The sequence below is a fragment of the Chlorocebus sabaeus genome, chromosome 6 (genome assembly GCF_047675955.1).
Source record: "Chlorocebus sabaeus isolate Y175 chromosome 6, mChlSab1.0.hap1, whole genome shotgun sequence".
NCBI lineage: Eukaryota > Metazoa > Chordata > Mammalia > Primates > Cercopithecidae > Chlorocebus > Chlorocebus sabaeus.
The window spans coordinates 41,234,471-41,251,514 of NC_132909.1; the positions used below are offsets into that span (position 1 = coordinate 41,234,471).

The following is a 17,044-nucleotide window of genomic DNA, read 5'->3' on the forward strand; positions in this document are numbered from 1 at the left end:
CCTTTATATTAACATTTCTGGTAATGTAAAGAGACATCTAGTAGAGGCAAACCGGTATTACAGTACATCGGGATAACTAACAGGTATCAAACTCTACTGTCATCGTTATGGTCTGTAGCACCCCCAGTATTAGTGGTAATTTTTTTTTTTTTTTTTTTTTTTTTTTTTTTTTGAGACTGAGTCTTGCTCTGTCGCTCAGACTGGAGTACAGTGGCGTGATCTCGGCTCACTGCAAGCTCTGTCTCCCAGGTTCACGCCATTCTCCTGCCTCAGCCTCCTGAGTAGCTGGGACTACAGGCGCCTACCACCACGCCGGGCTATTTTTTTTTTTTTTTTTTTTTTTTGTATTTTTAGTACAGATGGGGTTTCACCGTGTTAGCCAGGATGGTCTCGATCTGCTGACCTCATGATCTGCCCGCCTTGGTCTCACAAAGTGCTGGGATTATAGGCGTGAGCCACTGCACCCCGTCAGTGGTAATCTTAATACTCATATTCTAACCCTATATTTTAAACTTTCTTGTAAAATTTATCTCTTTTTGCCTAGAAGCAATCAAACTTCAAATGATGCTGCAAACAGAGCCACACATGGACATGCAATTCTTCCAAGAACCCCTAGATCAACCTCAGGAGGAGCCCCAACTGCTGTTGCCCCACATGATGCCCCTTTACAGCAGGAAGTAGTCAAAAAGAATCGCCATCCAACACCCTCTACCAACAGCTAGGGTTACATCTCTTGAGTGGGGCATAATAAAGGAGTTGTTAAGAAATTATTTTTAGACAGCTAGAAAGGGTAAAAGTTAATTCTCAGTGGAATTTCTCTTTAGTAAAAAGCAGCCTCCAAATCAATTATTCTCTAACCAAAAGCAGCCTGAAAAGTCTGAGCTGCAAACTTAGATATTCAAACTAGAAGCTTTCATATGTAAATGCCGGCAGCTGTACCTGGAAGCCAGGTACATTCAATATGGCGGATTCTGTTCTCTATTTCTTGTCACCACGTGTGCGGGTATCATAGTGGCCATCAGGTGAAAGCACATATGTAGGTGTCATGGTGACCTCCAGGTAGAAGCCACATTTGCATAAGATAAGATTAGGGTTGGAGGGCCGTCTTTTCGCGGGCTATGTAAATAGCACACCTAGTCAAGATGACATACCCCCATCTTCAGCCTGGCAGCCACACACAGTGAGGCCCTTACCTGATGAGTGTGGGGACATGAGACAGGGCTGGTGGCCCAGGGGGCCAGAGTGATATACAAGTGAATGAGCTGGGGGAGGGAGAAAGGGGAGGAGGATAGAGGACGGTGAATGCCTGGACCTCTGGGGCTGCAGGCTGCCAGTTGGCTCACCAGGTTCTGGGTGACAAGACGCTGCTGGCCAAGCCAGCCACCCAACCCATTTGCGTCCACCATCCAGCTACCAGCATCGTACTTCCTCCATTTTCTGAATTAAAAAACCACAAGAGGTTCCACGGAGAGGATCACATCAGAACATCAAGGTGGGCGTGATGGCAGTGGTGTGACGTTTGGGTCTGGAAGGAAGTGGTGGTGGGGTCTAGGGTAGAGGGCTTTCCAGAGCAGAACCTGTAATTCAGTTTTTTCACCTGAGCATCCACCCACAGTTGTGACATTAGCCGTGTAGTGTGGTCATGGAGAGTGTGGTGGAGAATGAGTTCGGCAGCATCCTGCAGATGGACATGCAGGACGTGCAAGGTGAGGGCTGCAGGCAGGGTCAGGCAGTGAGGAAACTGGCCAACCCTCCTGTGTCCCCGCAGAGTGCTCTCCTCACTGGCCCATTCTGCATACATGGCTGCTGGCCTCCAGACTGTGGTGCTGAGTAGTGAGGAAGAGCTCCGCTGCCAGGTGTGCAGTGACTTAGCATGTAGAGGTGAACAGCAGCAAGGCGGGCAACAATGTCATGCCCTCCTCACCATGCTCAAGGTGTTGCTTCCAGCAGTTTGCAAGGGGTAGGGAGGCTGTGAGGGGGCTTCACTTCACCTAAATCTACCACCATTATAGATAGCATAAATTTATGGCACAGCTAGAAAACAGAATCCTCTGCAGTGAGCAGTTCTGGATATAACTTGCTACTGGTTCATCATGTCAGAAGCATATGAACCAGAGAAACTCCATCTTCAGTAGGAGCTAGGTAAAATGAGGCTGAAACGTACTAGACTGCATTCCCAGATGGTTAAGGCATTATGTCACTGGATGGGCTGGGTGTGGTGGCTCACACCTGTAATCCCACCATTTTGGGAGGCCTAGGTGGGCGGATGACCTGAGGTCAAGAGTTCGAGACTAGCCTGGCCAACATGGTGAAACTTCATCTCTACTCAAAATACAAAAAAATTATCTGGGTGTGGTGGCATGTGCCTGTAGTCCCAGCTACTCGGGGAGACTGAGGCAGGAGAATTGCTTGAACCCAGGAGGCAGAAGTTGCAGTGAGCCAAGATCGTGCCACTGCACTCTAGCCTGAGTGACAAAGATTCCATCTCAAAAAAAAAAAAAAATAGTCACAGGATGAGATAGGAGGTTGGCATGAAACACAAGTCATAAGGATCTTGCTGATAAAATGGGTTGCAGTAAAGAAGCTGGCTAAAACCTCCAAAGTCAAGATGGCCACAAGAGTGACCTCTGGTCATCCTCAGTGCTGCATTCCCACCAGCACTGTTGACATTTTATGGATGCTATGGCTGCATCACGAAGTGACCCTAAATGACCTAAAAGGGGGAGGCATAAACAATCCACCCCTTGTTTAGCACATCATGAAGAAAGAACTATAAAAATAGGCAACCGGTAGCCCTCAGGGCTGCTCTGCCTATGGAGTACTCATTCCTTTTTTCCTTTACTTTCCTAATAAACTTGCTTTCAGTTTACTGATTCATTCTAAATTCTTTCTTGCACAGGATCCAAGAATCCTCTTTTGGCATCTGAATCGGAACCCCTTTCTCGTAACAGTAGCATCTTCTATGAACCGCAGTCTAAAGTTAGATGCAGTTTCTCTTAAAGTAACAATATACGTGTCAGTCAATAAATGTAGGAATGACTCCTGTGACTACTGTTTCTCATAATCCTTTAAAACATTTGCTTCTCCCTCTGTAACTTTGTGCCCTATCAATTTACACATTGAGTAAAAAACTCCTTGGTAAGCCTATCATAAATCTCATATATTAAACAAACATTAAGATCCACTACAAAATTATAAATAAAGTCTATTTGAATAATATTAGATGAGAAATACAAGAATTGTGAAGAGCTATTATGGAAGATGTAGAATTACTTATATTTCTATGTATGAGTTTTATATTAACCTATATTTGTTACTTAAAAATATATATATTTTCTAGGTCAAACGTGGTGGCTCATGCCTATAAATTCCAGCACTTTAGGAGGCTAAGGCATATAGATAAACTTGAGATCAGGAGTTCCAGACCAGCCTGTGCAACAGGGTGAAACCCTGTATCTACTAAAAATACAAAAATTAGCTGGGTTTGGCGGCTCACACATGTAATCCCAGTTATTCAGGAAACTGAGACATGAGAGTCACTTGAACCCAGGAGGCAGAGGTTACAGTGAGTGAGCCAGTGCACTCAAGCCTGGGCAACAGAGAGATACTGTGTCTCAACCACAACAACAACAAAGAAAAAATATATATTTTTATTCTGTCAAGTTTAAATGGATACACTTTATAGTAGAAGAAATCTCAACCAAGGCTCTGCTAGCTGGTGGCTGCTTCATCCAGGACGATGCACTACCATTGCAGGGCCTCTGGTTTCTTGATAACAATCCTCTGTTTTTGATGGTTGGTGGGCAGGTGTGTACCTGAGACTGTGGCACTGAGCTCTTGAGGGATGTGGGGTGTTCCAAGCACTAGCTTCCAAGCTGTCTGTTCTGTCACTGTTTAAAATTCTGCAGTGTAGGATACAGATGAGAATAAACAACTCCTGAATGCTAAAAGTGACTTAGTTCACTCTAGGGTGGTCCCAGGTGGCCATGCAGTGGTTCTGAATTATTCTGTGGCTCCTCCCTCAGTAGCTAGTGGAGTGGTTTTATTGGTCTTGTGATTTAAGTAAGGTCTGTGTGTGTAAAAGGAGTTAAGGGAAGAGTGGAGAGAGGAGGTAAAAGCCAGGTTTCTGAAGCAAATATCCAGGCATTTTTCTTTTGGCTTGGCAAGTTTATTATTTGAATTTTTTTTTTTTTTTTTTTTTTTTTTTTTTTTGAGACAGAGTCTCGCTCTGTCGCCCAGGCTGGAGTGCAGTGGCCGGATCTCAGCTCACTGCAAGCTCCGCCTCCCGGGTTTACGCCATTCTCCTGCCTGGGACTACAGGCGCCCGCCACCTCGCCCAGCTAGTATTTTGTATTTTTTAGTAGAGATGGGGTTTCACCGTGTTAGCCAGGATGGTCTCGATCTCCTGACCTCGTAATCCACCAGTCTCGGCCTCCCAAAGTGCTGGGATTACAGGCTTGAGCCACTGCGCCCGGCCGAATTTATTTCTTGATAATGGTTCTTGTGTCCTGAGCAAGGGAGTGAGGAAGGAAAAGAAGCTCTGAGTGGTCTGAGTTCTGTGTGATTTGCAAAATGTATCAAGTCCAAAGAGATGAGAGTATGGGACTTTAATTTCACACCATGTCTGTGACCAGGGCCAATTGTTTAAGATGTTTGGTTCCTGATTAGCTTCCTCACCTATTATTTCTTTTTCCTGAAATTTGTGAACAAAGAACAATGTATAGCTAATAAATAGCTTATGTATTTTAATATAAATGTTTGGTAAATAACTTAGAAACTGCCTCCTTATTTTATAAGAAAAAAGACCAAATAGTAATGGCTGCTAACTGAAGTATATATTGAGGACAACTTAAATCTATGCTCCTGGTGGCCATCCTCAATATATATTCTTGGGCATTTGTTTGTTTGTTTGTTTTGAGACGGAGTCTCGCTCTGTCACCGAGGCTGGAGTGCAGTGGTGAGATCTTGGCTAACTGCAACCTCCACCTCCTGGATTCAAGCGATTCTCCTGCCTCAGCCTCTCAAGTAGCTGAGATTACAAGCATGTGCCACCAGGCCTGGCTAATTTTTAAATTTTTACTAGAGATGGGTTTCACCATGTTGGTCAGACTGGTCTCAAACTCCTGACCTCAGGTGACCCACCCACTTCAGCCTCTGAAAGTGCTGGAATTACAGGCATGAGCCATTGCATGCCTGGCCTGTTTGTTTTTTGAGGGCCTCAGTTTGTCACCCAGGCTGAAGCAGAGTGGTGGCATTTCTGCTAACTGCAACCTGGATCTCCCAGGTTCAAGTGATCTTCTGCCTCAGCCCCCATCCAAGTAGCTAAGACTAAAGGTGCACCACAATGCCCAGCTAATTTTTGTATTTTTTTGTAGAGATGGGGTTTTGCCATGTTGCCCAGACTAGTATCAAACTTCTAAACGAAAGTGATCCACCTGACTCAGCCTTCTGAAGTGTTAGGATTATAAGTGTGAGCCACCATGCCCGCCCTCAGTATATGTTCTTGAATAAACTCTTTTAAGACTAGATTGTGACCTTTGGTTGACTGAGGGCTGGCTTGGAACACCCTCCTCAGCAAGAATACCCGAACCATGAGCCAACTGCTCAGCAGAGAAGGCAAATGAACAACAGCGCACAGCATAGGTTAAAGACACATACAGTGAGTATCTGAGGACTGGCTCCTAATTGTAAGGAAAGTCGCACAGTTGTCTCTGAATGCTTGGACAGCCTTTGAAACTGAGATTATAACTAAAGAAATCATGACAATGAAAGAGATAAGACCTAACCAACTCCATCTTCTAATTTTTAAGCTGTCTGTGTTCATTTCTGGGCATAGGCCAAACTGGCTTTGGAAAAAAAGTTGGTTTATAGTTTAAACTCAAAAACAAAATTGATAAAAGTTCTCCCCTCTGCAAAAAAACAAACAAACAAAAACAAACAAACAAACAAACAAAAAACTTCTTTCCTGGGGACCAATCTGTTTTTGTAGAAAAAACAAATTAGCTAAATGATTAGAAATTACAGTTTGGGGCCATGCAGACTCTGGCTGCAAGAGTGAGAGCCTCCCGAATTTCTCCTGAGGATAAAATTATTGTTGCAAATCCTAAGATTAGTGATAGAGCAAGAGCATCACCATCTTGAACAAGCCCCTCATTCTGAAGTTCACCTTAAAAAAAAAACTGCCTAAATCCAAAGGACATCAGCCTAAAGGCTAAGGTCAGCATGACCATAAACCACAAATAACATCTCCAACCAGAAACATTCCAAACTCCTCCCTGACCAGAGACATGCTAGCCCTCAGATAACCCCCCTCTGGCAGGGAAGATGCCAGCCTCAAGATAAACCACACACTGGCTGGAAGAATGTCTGCCCCAAGATGAACTCTCCTACCAGAGACATTCCAACCTAGCCATAAAACTTCTCACTCACAAAGGAAGATTTCAAGCTTGTGATAAGCCCCCACACCCTAAAACCAATATATATGTCCTTAGTTTGTAAGAGAAAGCACTCCTGACTGAAATTGGCCAGAATCCCCTCTCAGGTTTCATCTAAAGTAAACCTGCCTTTAACTGTTGAGCCACATTTTCTGTTTTTTTCCTCTTTCTTCAACTCTTACAATCAGTGCTTAAGATATTTTGCAGACCCTGCATTCTGATGCAGCAAATAACACCATTCAAACTGATAATCTGACGCAACCAGTTCTGTGATCCCACCCAGGAGCAGAAGTTAGCAATTAAGAACTCATTTTAATCCCCTATAATTTTTTTTTTTTTTTTTGAGGTGAAGTTTTCATTCTCATTGCTGAGGCTGGAGTGCAATGGTGCAATCTCGGCTCACTGCAACTTATGCCTCCTGGGTTCAAGTGATTCTCCTTCCTCAGTCTCCCAAGTAGCTGAGATTACAGGCATGTGCCCCCACACCCAGCTATTTTTTTGTATTTAGTAGAGATGGGGTTTCACCATATTGGTTGACCTGGTCTTGAACTCCTGACCTCAAGTGATTCACCCACCTTGGCCTCCCAAAGTGCTGGGATTACAGGAGTGAACCATTGTGCCCATCCCCCCATGCTTTTGAAGTGGCATTGTTATCTGAGGTGATACCCAAGATTTGTTGTCTCATGGCCACAGAAACCTAGGACATGTACACACAAAGAATGAGGTTTAGAGTGGAATTTTAATAGGTGAAAGAAAAAGAAAAGCTCTGTGATGCAGAGAGAGGGCCCAGAGAATTGAGTTGCCACTTTTGCAGTGAAACGCAGAAGGTTTTACAAATGAGCTTGAGGAGTCCCTGTGTGATTTACATAGGGCGTGAAAGATTGGTCATACCAGGTGTGCCACGAGCATAAGCTGCAAAAAACAGGCTAGGACAAGGTGTGGCATTTGCAAAGCATGTGAAGAAACTGGCTGTCCCACCCTAATCTTTTAGTAAGCAGATGAGTTCTCTACCTGGCTAGCACCATATTGCTTGCTTCTTTACTGTACACGTGGTGACAATGAAAAGGAAAGATGGAGCTTCCATGTTGAACACACCTGACTTCCACGTAGTCCTTTACTATTGGCACAGTGGCCAGCATTCACCTGTGCAAGCTTCCAGCTTGTTTATCTATGTTTGCAGCTCAATTGTTCAGACTGCTCTTTGTTAGGAAAAAAAATGATTTTGGGGCTGCTTTTAGTTAAAAGGTAAACCTTACTGAGGACTACTTTACCTTCACTATCTGCCTAAATAATTTATTTCTAGCTCCTGTATTGATTTCATCTTCAACTTGACCAATCAGCACTTCCTACTTTCCCAGCCTATTCCCACCAAAATATCCTATAAAACTGATCCCCAATGCTTGAGAAGACTGATTTGAGTAATAATAAACTCTAGTCCCATCCCAACCAGCTCTGCATGAATTACCCTTTGTCTGTTGCGATTTCCCTGTCTTAATAAATTGGCTCTGTCTAGGCAGTGGGCAATGTGAACCCATTAGGCAGTTACACCTTCCCAGATTCAACTCCCTCCACCAGCTTTCTTAAGCACACTTTTACCTCTTCTTGGTCTGTTTTCTGAAACAAAAACTCATCTTCAGGGTTGTCTCCAACAGGAGAGGAACATCAGGTTACTAAAATTTTAGGAACGGAGATTACACTTTGGTTTAAGAGTGTGTCCTTTCTTATGTGGCACATATACACCATGGAATACTATGCAGCCATAAAAAGAATGAGTTCATATCCTTTGCAGGAACATGGATGAAGCTGGAAGCCATCATTCTCAGCAAACTAACACAGGAACAGAAAACTGAGTACCTCCTGTTCTCGCTTATAAGTGGGAGTTGAACAATGAGACCACATGGACACAGAGAGGGAAACCCACAGGTGCCTGTTGGGGGGTGAGGGACAAGGGGAGGGGGAGCATTAGGACAAATCCCTAATGCACGCAGGGCTTAAAACCTAGATCACGGGTTGATAGGTGCAGCAAACCACCATGGCACATGTATACCTATCTAACAAACCTGCATGTTCTGCACATGTATCCCAGAATTTAAAGTAAAAGAAAACAAAGAGTGTACCCTTTCTTCATGTCTGTGTGTGGTGGCTGCCACTGCTTTAATACTGTTAGAGGTGCTCAAAATTACAAGCTATGCTCCACTTACTCTCTACAGTTCCTATAACTTTCAAAATCTATGATCCTCCTCACACTTGACTCATACACTTTCTGCCCCCTAGCTCCTTCAGCTATACTCACTCTTTGTTGAGTCCCCACAATTACCGTTGTTCCTGGCCCGGACTTCAATCCAGCCTCCTACATTATTCTGGATACCACACCTGACCCACATGACTGTATCTCTGATCCGCCTGACATTCACTCCATTTCCCAATATTTCCTTCTTTCCTATTCCTCACCCTGATCACACTTGATTTATTGATGACAGTTTCGCCAGGCCTAATTGTCACTCACCAGCAAATGCAGGCTATGCTATAGTATCTTCCACATCTATCATTGAGGCTACTGCTCTGCCCACCTCCACTATCTCTCAGCAAGCTGAACTCATTGCCTTAACTCAGGCCCTCACTCTTGCAAAGGGACTACATGTCAATATTTATACTGACTCTAAATATGCCTTCCATATCCTGCACCACTATGCTGTCAAATGGGCAGAAAGAAATTTCCTCACTACACAAGAATCCATCATTAATGCCTCCTTAACTTTGTCTCATAAAAAAAAAAAAAAAGAAAAGAAAAAAAGAAAGAAAAAAACTCTTTTTTTTTATTATTATACTTTAAGTTCTAGGGTACATGTGCATAACGTGCAGGTTTGTTACGTATGTATACTTGTGCCATGTTGGTGTGCTGCACCCCATGTTGGTGTGCTGCACCCATCAACTCGTCAGCACCCATCAACTCGTCATTTACATCAGGTATAACTCCCATTGCAATCCCTCCCCCCTCCCCCCTCCCCGTGATAGGCCGTGGTGTATGATGTTCCCCTTCCCGAGTCCAAGTGACCTCATTGTTCAGTTCCCACCTGTGAGTGAGAACATGCGGTGTTTGGTTTTCTGTTCTTGCGATAGTTTGCTGAGAATGATGATTTCCAGCTGCATCCATGTCCCTAGAAAGGACACAAACTCATCCTTTTTTATGGCTGCATAGTATTCCATGGTGTATATGTGCCACATTATATACCCAAAGGATTATAAATCATGCTGCTATAAAGACACATGCACACGTATGTTTATTGCGGCACTATTCACAATAGCAAAGACTTGGAATCAACCCAAATGTCCATCAGTGACAGACTGGATTAAAAAAAACTCTTCTTAAAGCCACTTTACTTCCAAAGGAAGCTGGAGTCATTCACTGCAATGGCCATCAAAAGGCATCAGATCCCATTGCTCAGGGCAATGCTTATACTGATAAGGTAGCTAAAGAAGCAAGTAGCGTTCCAGCTTCTGTCCCTCATGGCCGGTTTTTCTCCTTCTCATTGGTCACTCCTATTTACTCTCCCACTGAAGTTTCCAACTATTAATCTTTCTCCACTCAAGGCAGATGGTTCTTAGACCAAAAAAAAAAACAAAAACAAACAAAAAAAAAACTCCTTCCAGCCTCACAGGCCCATTCTATTCTGTCATTTCAAAACCTCTTCCCTGTAGGTTACAAGCCATTAGCCTGCCTCTTAAAATCTCTCATTTCCTTTCCATCGTGAAAATCTATCCCCAATCTGCCACTCTTGACTCCTTCTTGGAGTGGATAGATGATCTTTGCTGACAGGACACACTCCAATACTTTCACCCCGATGAAGTCTTATTCTTTATTCTTTACTATTATACTCAACCTTTTTCTCATTCCAGTTCTTATGCCACCCTCTACCTCGCCCCAGCTATCTCCACCACCTTATCAATCTCACTCACTCTCTCTTAGTCATTTCTAAACCTTCTTTAACAAACAATTGCTGGTTTTGCATTTCTCTTTCCTCCAAAATCACTGAGGCCTCAATTTACTCACTGCTGAAAAAGGAGGACTCTACATATTTTTAAATGAAGAGTGTTGTTTTTACCTAAATCAATCTGGCCTGGTGTATGACAACATGAAAAACTCAAGGATAGAGCCCAAAAACTCACCAACCAAGAAAATAATTACGTTGAACCCCCTTGGACACTCTCTAATTGGATGTTCTGGGCACTCCCAATTCTTAGTCCTTTAGTACCTATTTTCTCCTTTTATTCAGACCTTGTGTCTACTGTTTAGTTTCTCAATTCATACAAAACCACATCCAGGCTATCACCAATAATTCTTTTTTTTTTTTTTTTGAGACAGAGTCTTGCTCTGTTGCCCGGACTGGAGTGCAGTGGCTGGATCTCAGCTCACTGCAAGCTCCGCCTCCTGGGTTTACGCCATTCTCCTGCCTCAGCCTCCCGAGTAGCTGGGACTACAGGCACCCGCCACCTGGCCCAGCTAGCTTTTTGTATTTTTTAGTAGAGACGGGGTTTCACCGTGTTAGCCAGGATGGTCTCGATCTCCTGACCTCGTGATCCGCCCGTCTCAGCGTCCCAAAGTGCTGGGATTACAGGCATAAGCCACCGTGCCCAGCCCGTGAAAATAGTCTTAACTGATGACATTCCACTATTGTGATTTGTTCCTGCCACACCCTAACTGATACAATATATTCTCCCCCCACCCTTAAGAAGGTAGGTTGTAATATTCTCCCCTGCCCTTAAGAAGGTACTTTGTAATAGTCCCACCCCCCCACCACTTAAGAAGGTACTTCATAATATTCTCCCTGAGAATGTACTTTGTATGCCTATCCCAAACCTATAAGAACTAATGATAATCCCACCACTCTTTGTTGACTCCTTTTTTGGACTCAGCCCGCCTGCACCCAGGTGAAATAAACAGCCTTGTTGCTCACACGAAGTCCGTTTGGTGGACTCTCTTCACACGGACGCGCATGTCAGTTAGACCTAACATACAGCAGGAGTTGACTCTCATGACTAGAACTAGGACATGTGCTAGATTGTTAATCTCATTCCTGAAATTTTCAGCAAATGTCAATGGGACATACACCTGTGCCCAACAGCTGAGTGACGTGACTGTCTTGCTTGGACACAGCTCACAGGGGCCATTGTAAAATACTGCTGATCCTATTACCCAGGTGATGTGAGTCCCCTCTCCTGCTTTGGCACTGCCCATAGGGAACATTATGACATATGACTGGGACCTGCACCCAAATTACGTGACTTTTCTGTTTGTGCTCTGCCCACATAAGACACTGTAACATATTGTCAGTCCAACATTAAAGTGATTTAACTCTCCTGCCTGAGCCCTGCCTACAGAGAGCATTAGGACATACCTCTTCACCCATCTTTTAGGTGATGGGACTCTATGTTCCTGCCTGGTCCCTGCTTAAAAGGGATATTGTGACATGTCGGTGGGCCTAGCACCTAGCAGATGTCTCTTCTCTTCTGCCAGAGTTCTGCCCAAAGACGAGATTGTGACTATGACTGGTTCCAGCAGCATGGTAACATGACTTTTTTGTCTTGACCCTGCCCTCAAAAGACATTGTGACATATTGCTTGACTCAGCATCAAAATAATGTGAGTCTCCTGCCCGGACTCTGCCCACAGGAAGCATTGTGACATGTCTCTGGATGCACCAATTATGTGATGAAACTCTATCCTCTTATTTGGGATATGCCCATTGGAGAGACTGTGGCATATCTCTGGGCTCAGCACCTAGGCGATGTGACTCTTGATCCATCCTGAGCACTGCATATATTGTGTATTGTGACACATGGCTGGGCCAACACCTAGGTAATGCTACTTTTCAGCATAGGTTCTTCCAACAGTAGTATTGTAACATAACTTTTCATTCATCTTCTAAGTGATGTGACTTCTTTTTCTGTCTGGGCTCTGCCAAAAAAGAAGACTGGGACATATCACTGGACCCACCAGCTAGGTGATGTGAGTCTTCTCTTTTACCTGGGCCTCTCGTGTTTTGAATATCATGACATATTGCTAGGCCCAACACCTAGAGTACGGTAGGCTCTTGCCTAAACCCTACTTGCAGAAAGCCTTGTGACATATCTCTGCATACATCACCTAGGAGATGTGACTCTCTGTTGCTTGCACCCTACCCATAGGAAACATTGTGACATATTGCTAGGAGCAGTACCCAGGTGATGTGACTCTCCTGCGTGGTCTCTGTCCTTAGGGAATATTGAAAAATATCTTTAGACTCAAACCCACATCGTGTGGCTCTGCTGCTCACTCCCTATCCACAGGTGGGATTGTGACATATGTCTTCACTCAGGTAACAGATGTGATGATCACTCTCATTCCTCACACCTGCTAATAGGAGAACACTGTCTTTTGTAGGTAGGCTTAGAAAAATGGGTAAGGTCCTTGGTCTCCTGTTTGTACAAAGATCATGGAGATTTATCACTCTAATGCATGTGGTATAAAGCACTCAGCTGGTACTGAGAGTGTCAGCACAGGGCACAGCACACAATTGACATTGTGTTTTATATGATCACACTGTGGCACTCATGAAGATCATCACCCTCACACATACACGGAGCCCACTGGAGAGGTCCTGAATCCCAAATGCAGACGCAATCTACAGATGCAATTGTGACAGAACATTCAGCCACTGTTAAGATAGTGATTCGTTTCTAAACCCAAATCATAGGTAGGTAAAGACTTTTCTATCTGGAACCCACCAATCAAAGAGATGTTGATCCTCATATCTGGGCGTAAAGCCACAGGTAAAATCATGAATCCATACTAGTATGAAAGTTTCAGAACAGACTGTGACTCTCGTACATACCACATAAAACCCTTGTGTGGTACAGAAAGTGTCCTAATAGGGTCCAGGGATCAGATGAGATTGTAACACCTGTATGCACACCCAGCTGATAGTAAAAATTGTCATCCTCCCACATGAACACAGCCCTTTTTGAAGTTCTTAATTTCACACCCTGTGGCAGTGGAAACTTGGAAAATTGGCTATCATCCATGGATCCAATCCACAGGTGAGTTGGTTAATCTCAAACATTCAGCACACGTGTGAGGCCCTGACTCCACAAAGAGGACACAGTTTGCAGGAGGGACTGAGGCTGTCATGTATGGATCCACTCTCTCATTGAGACTGTGACTCCTGTTTTTAGAGCCAATATACAGGAGGTGTTGACTCTCATAAGTAAAACCTAGATATGTTCAAGATAGTTGATTGCATCCCTGGACCTTCCTAGGTGTGATTGTGACATAAGCCTCTGCCCAGGACCTTTGTAATTTGACTTACTTTCTTGGGGTCAGACAACAGATAAAAATATGACACATCCTTAGACCCAGCATCTAGGTGATGTGACTTTATTCTTTTGCTGTGGCACCACCCACAGAGAGCATTGTGACATATCAAAGTTTTCTGTAGATAGGATATGTGAGTCTTTTGCCTATGTCCAGACAACATTGGCCATTGTGAAATATTGCAGGGTCCAACACCCAGGTGATGTAACTCTTATGACAGTTCTATCTACAGAGGGCATTGTTACGTATTTCTGTGCTCATCACTCAGTTGATGTGACTCTCCTCTCCTGCCTGGGCCATGCCTTCAGGAGAGTGGGAGATAGGGAGAGTGACTTATTGCTAGACCCAGAACACAGGTGATGTAATACTTCTTCCTGGTCTCTTTCCACAGGCATTACTATGATAGGCTCATCACCTGGGTGATATGATGCTCCTGTTTTTTTCTGCAACGTGTGCACAGTGTGGATTGTGAAATATCACTTGGCTTAGCACCTACATGGTGTGACTCTCTTCTTATGACTATGCTTTATCCACTGCATTGGTTGTGACATAAAGCTGGGCCCAGCCACTAGGTTATGTGACTCTCCTCTTTTTCTAGAACCCTACCTACAAGAGGCATTAGGACATATCTCTGGGCCATTCACCGTGGTGATGTGAATCTACTGCCTGCGACTCCCCCTCAAGGGATATTAAGAAATATTGCTGGACCCAGCACCTAGTGATATAATGCTCCTCTTTTGCCTGGGCACAGCTTACATGTGTATTGCAATATGCAGCTTGGTTAAACACCTGGGTGATGTGACTTTCCTGCACAAGCTCTGTCCATAGGGATATTATGACATATCATTTTGTTCATCACCTAGGTGATGTGACTCTACTCTTTTTCCTGAGCCCTGCAAAAAGAAGAGATGGTGACATATCACCGGACTAAGCACCTTGATGATGTGACTATCCTGTCTTGCTCGGGTTTCACATATTGTTGGTATTGTGACAAACCTCTGTGACCAACATCGATGGGTAGGAAACCTTCTGCCTGGACTCAGCCCAAGGGGGCCCCAGGACCTTTTTTTTTTTTTTTTTTTTTTGAGATGGAGTCTCACTCTGTCGCCCAAGCTGGAGTGCAATGGTGCAATCTCGGCTCACTGCAACCTCTGCCTCCCGGATTCAAGTGATTCTCCTGCCTCACCCTCCGAAGGAGCTGGGATTGCAGGCACTCGCCACCATTCCCGGCTAATTTTTGGGTTTTTAGTGGAGTCAGGGTTTCACTACGTTGGCCAGGCTGGTCTCAAACTCCTGACCTCGTGATCCACCCACCTCGGCCTCCCAAAGTGCTGGGATTACAGGCCCGAGCCACCATGCCTGGTCTGTCTCATGACTTTTTTAAAAGACATGTGACTTTAAAAATGTGACTGTCATTTTCTTCCTATACCCTGCCCTCAGGGAAGATTGTGGCATATTACAGAACTAAGCAACCTCGTGATGTGTCTCTTCTGACTGGGGTTTGCCCACAGAGACAATTGTGACATATCACTGGGCCCAGGACCCAGGTGATGTGACTCTGCTGCCTGTTCCCAATGTTCAAGAGAGGATTGTAACATATCCCTGGCCAAGAACGCAGGTAATTTGACTCTCCTGCCTTGTCCCTGCCCTCAGAGAAGATTGTGACATATCTTCAGCCCAAAACCCAGGTAATGTGACTTCCCGGCTTGCTCCCTATTCAGAGGAGAAATTATTACATATATCCTGGCTCAGCTCACAGGTATGATGACGATTCTCACATCTCAAACAAGCCAATAGAAGAGATACTGTTTCTCATTGCTAGGCTTAGGAACACTGCTAAAACACTTGGGTCTCTTTGTGTGAAGGTGACAGAGAACTACCACACACTTGTATATAGAATAAAGCCATTAAGTGGTACAGAGAGTGTCATCACATGTCCCAAAGGGGATATTGTTTCTTGTATGCACACCCAGCCAGCTGTTAGGATTGTCACCCTAACACCAGGATACAGCCCATTGGAGAGGTCTTGTGTCTTACACGCAGATGCAATCCACAGTTTGATTCCTGACTGTTACATGTAAACACCTGTCCAAAGTTGGGATGGTGACTCATTTCCAGACCCAGCTCATAGACAAGTGAGGACTCTCCTGTCTGGGCCCAGTTAATTTGAGATATATTAACTTTTCTTCCTGGGCTTAGGGAGCAGCATAAAGGTCTCAGGGCAAATTGTGGCTCTCATTCCTATGCTACAATCTTCTTGGGTAGTATAGAGAATGTCCTAATGGGGTTCAGCACACAGGTGAGATAGTGACAGTGATATCCACGCCCAGCTGACAGTAAAAATTGCCATCTTTCCTCATGAATACAGCCCACTGTTGAGGTGTTGAATCTCACAACCAAAAGCAGTTGAAAATTAAAACATTGTCTCTCGTTGGTAGACCCAATCCACTGGTGGGTTGGTTACTCTCAGATCAAAATTCAGCACACTAATGAGGCCATCACTCCAGTAAAAAACAGAATTCACAGAACAAATTGCGACTTTCATGTACAAATTCAGCCCACTACTGAGATTGTGACTCGTTTACTTAGACCCAACATATAGGAAGTGTTGACTCTTGTACCTAAAATTGGGACATGTGTAAGACTGTTCATCTTTTTCTTAGACTTCCCTGCAGGAGTGATTCTTACATATTCCTTTATTTGGCATCTGAGTGACATGACTCTTGCCATGGCCTAGCCCACAGATGGAATTGTGATGTGTTGCTGTACCCAGCACCTAGGTGATGTGACTCATTTTTTTCTGCCTTGGCACTGTCCATAAAAGGCATTTTGACATATCTCTGGGCTATATACCCAGGTTACATGACTCTCCCGCCTGTACCCTGTCCACAAATTATCATGAAACATTGCTGGGTCCATCACCCAGGTGATGTAACTCTCATGCCTAGGCCCTGCCAACAGGGGGCATTGTGATAAATCTCTGCGCCAATAGCCCAGGTTATGTGACTTTCTTTTTTTGCCTATTCCCTGCTCACAGGGGGCATTATGACATATTGCTGAGCTCAGCACCTAACTGATGTGATTCTCCTTTCTAGTTTTTGCCCACAGGGAAGACTGTGACGTAACTCTGGGCCTCAAACTAAGGTGATGTTACACTTTCATTTTTGAACTGTATTCAGAAGGAGTTATGACATATTCCTGGGCAAAGCACCAAGGTTATGTGAGTCTCCTGCTTGCACTTAGCCCACAAACGGCATTGT

At 44.3% G+C, this 17,044-nt stretch overlaps 1 protein-coding gene; it reads right to left on the reverse strand.

The window, feature by feature from the left end:
* LOC103234280 (zinc finger protein 257) overlaps positions 1-17,044 on the reverse strand; it is a 190,295-nt gene that overhangs the window by 103,167 nt on the left and 70,084 nt on the right.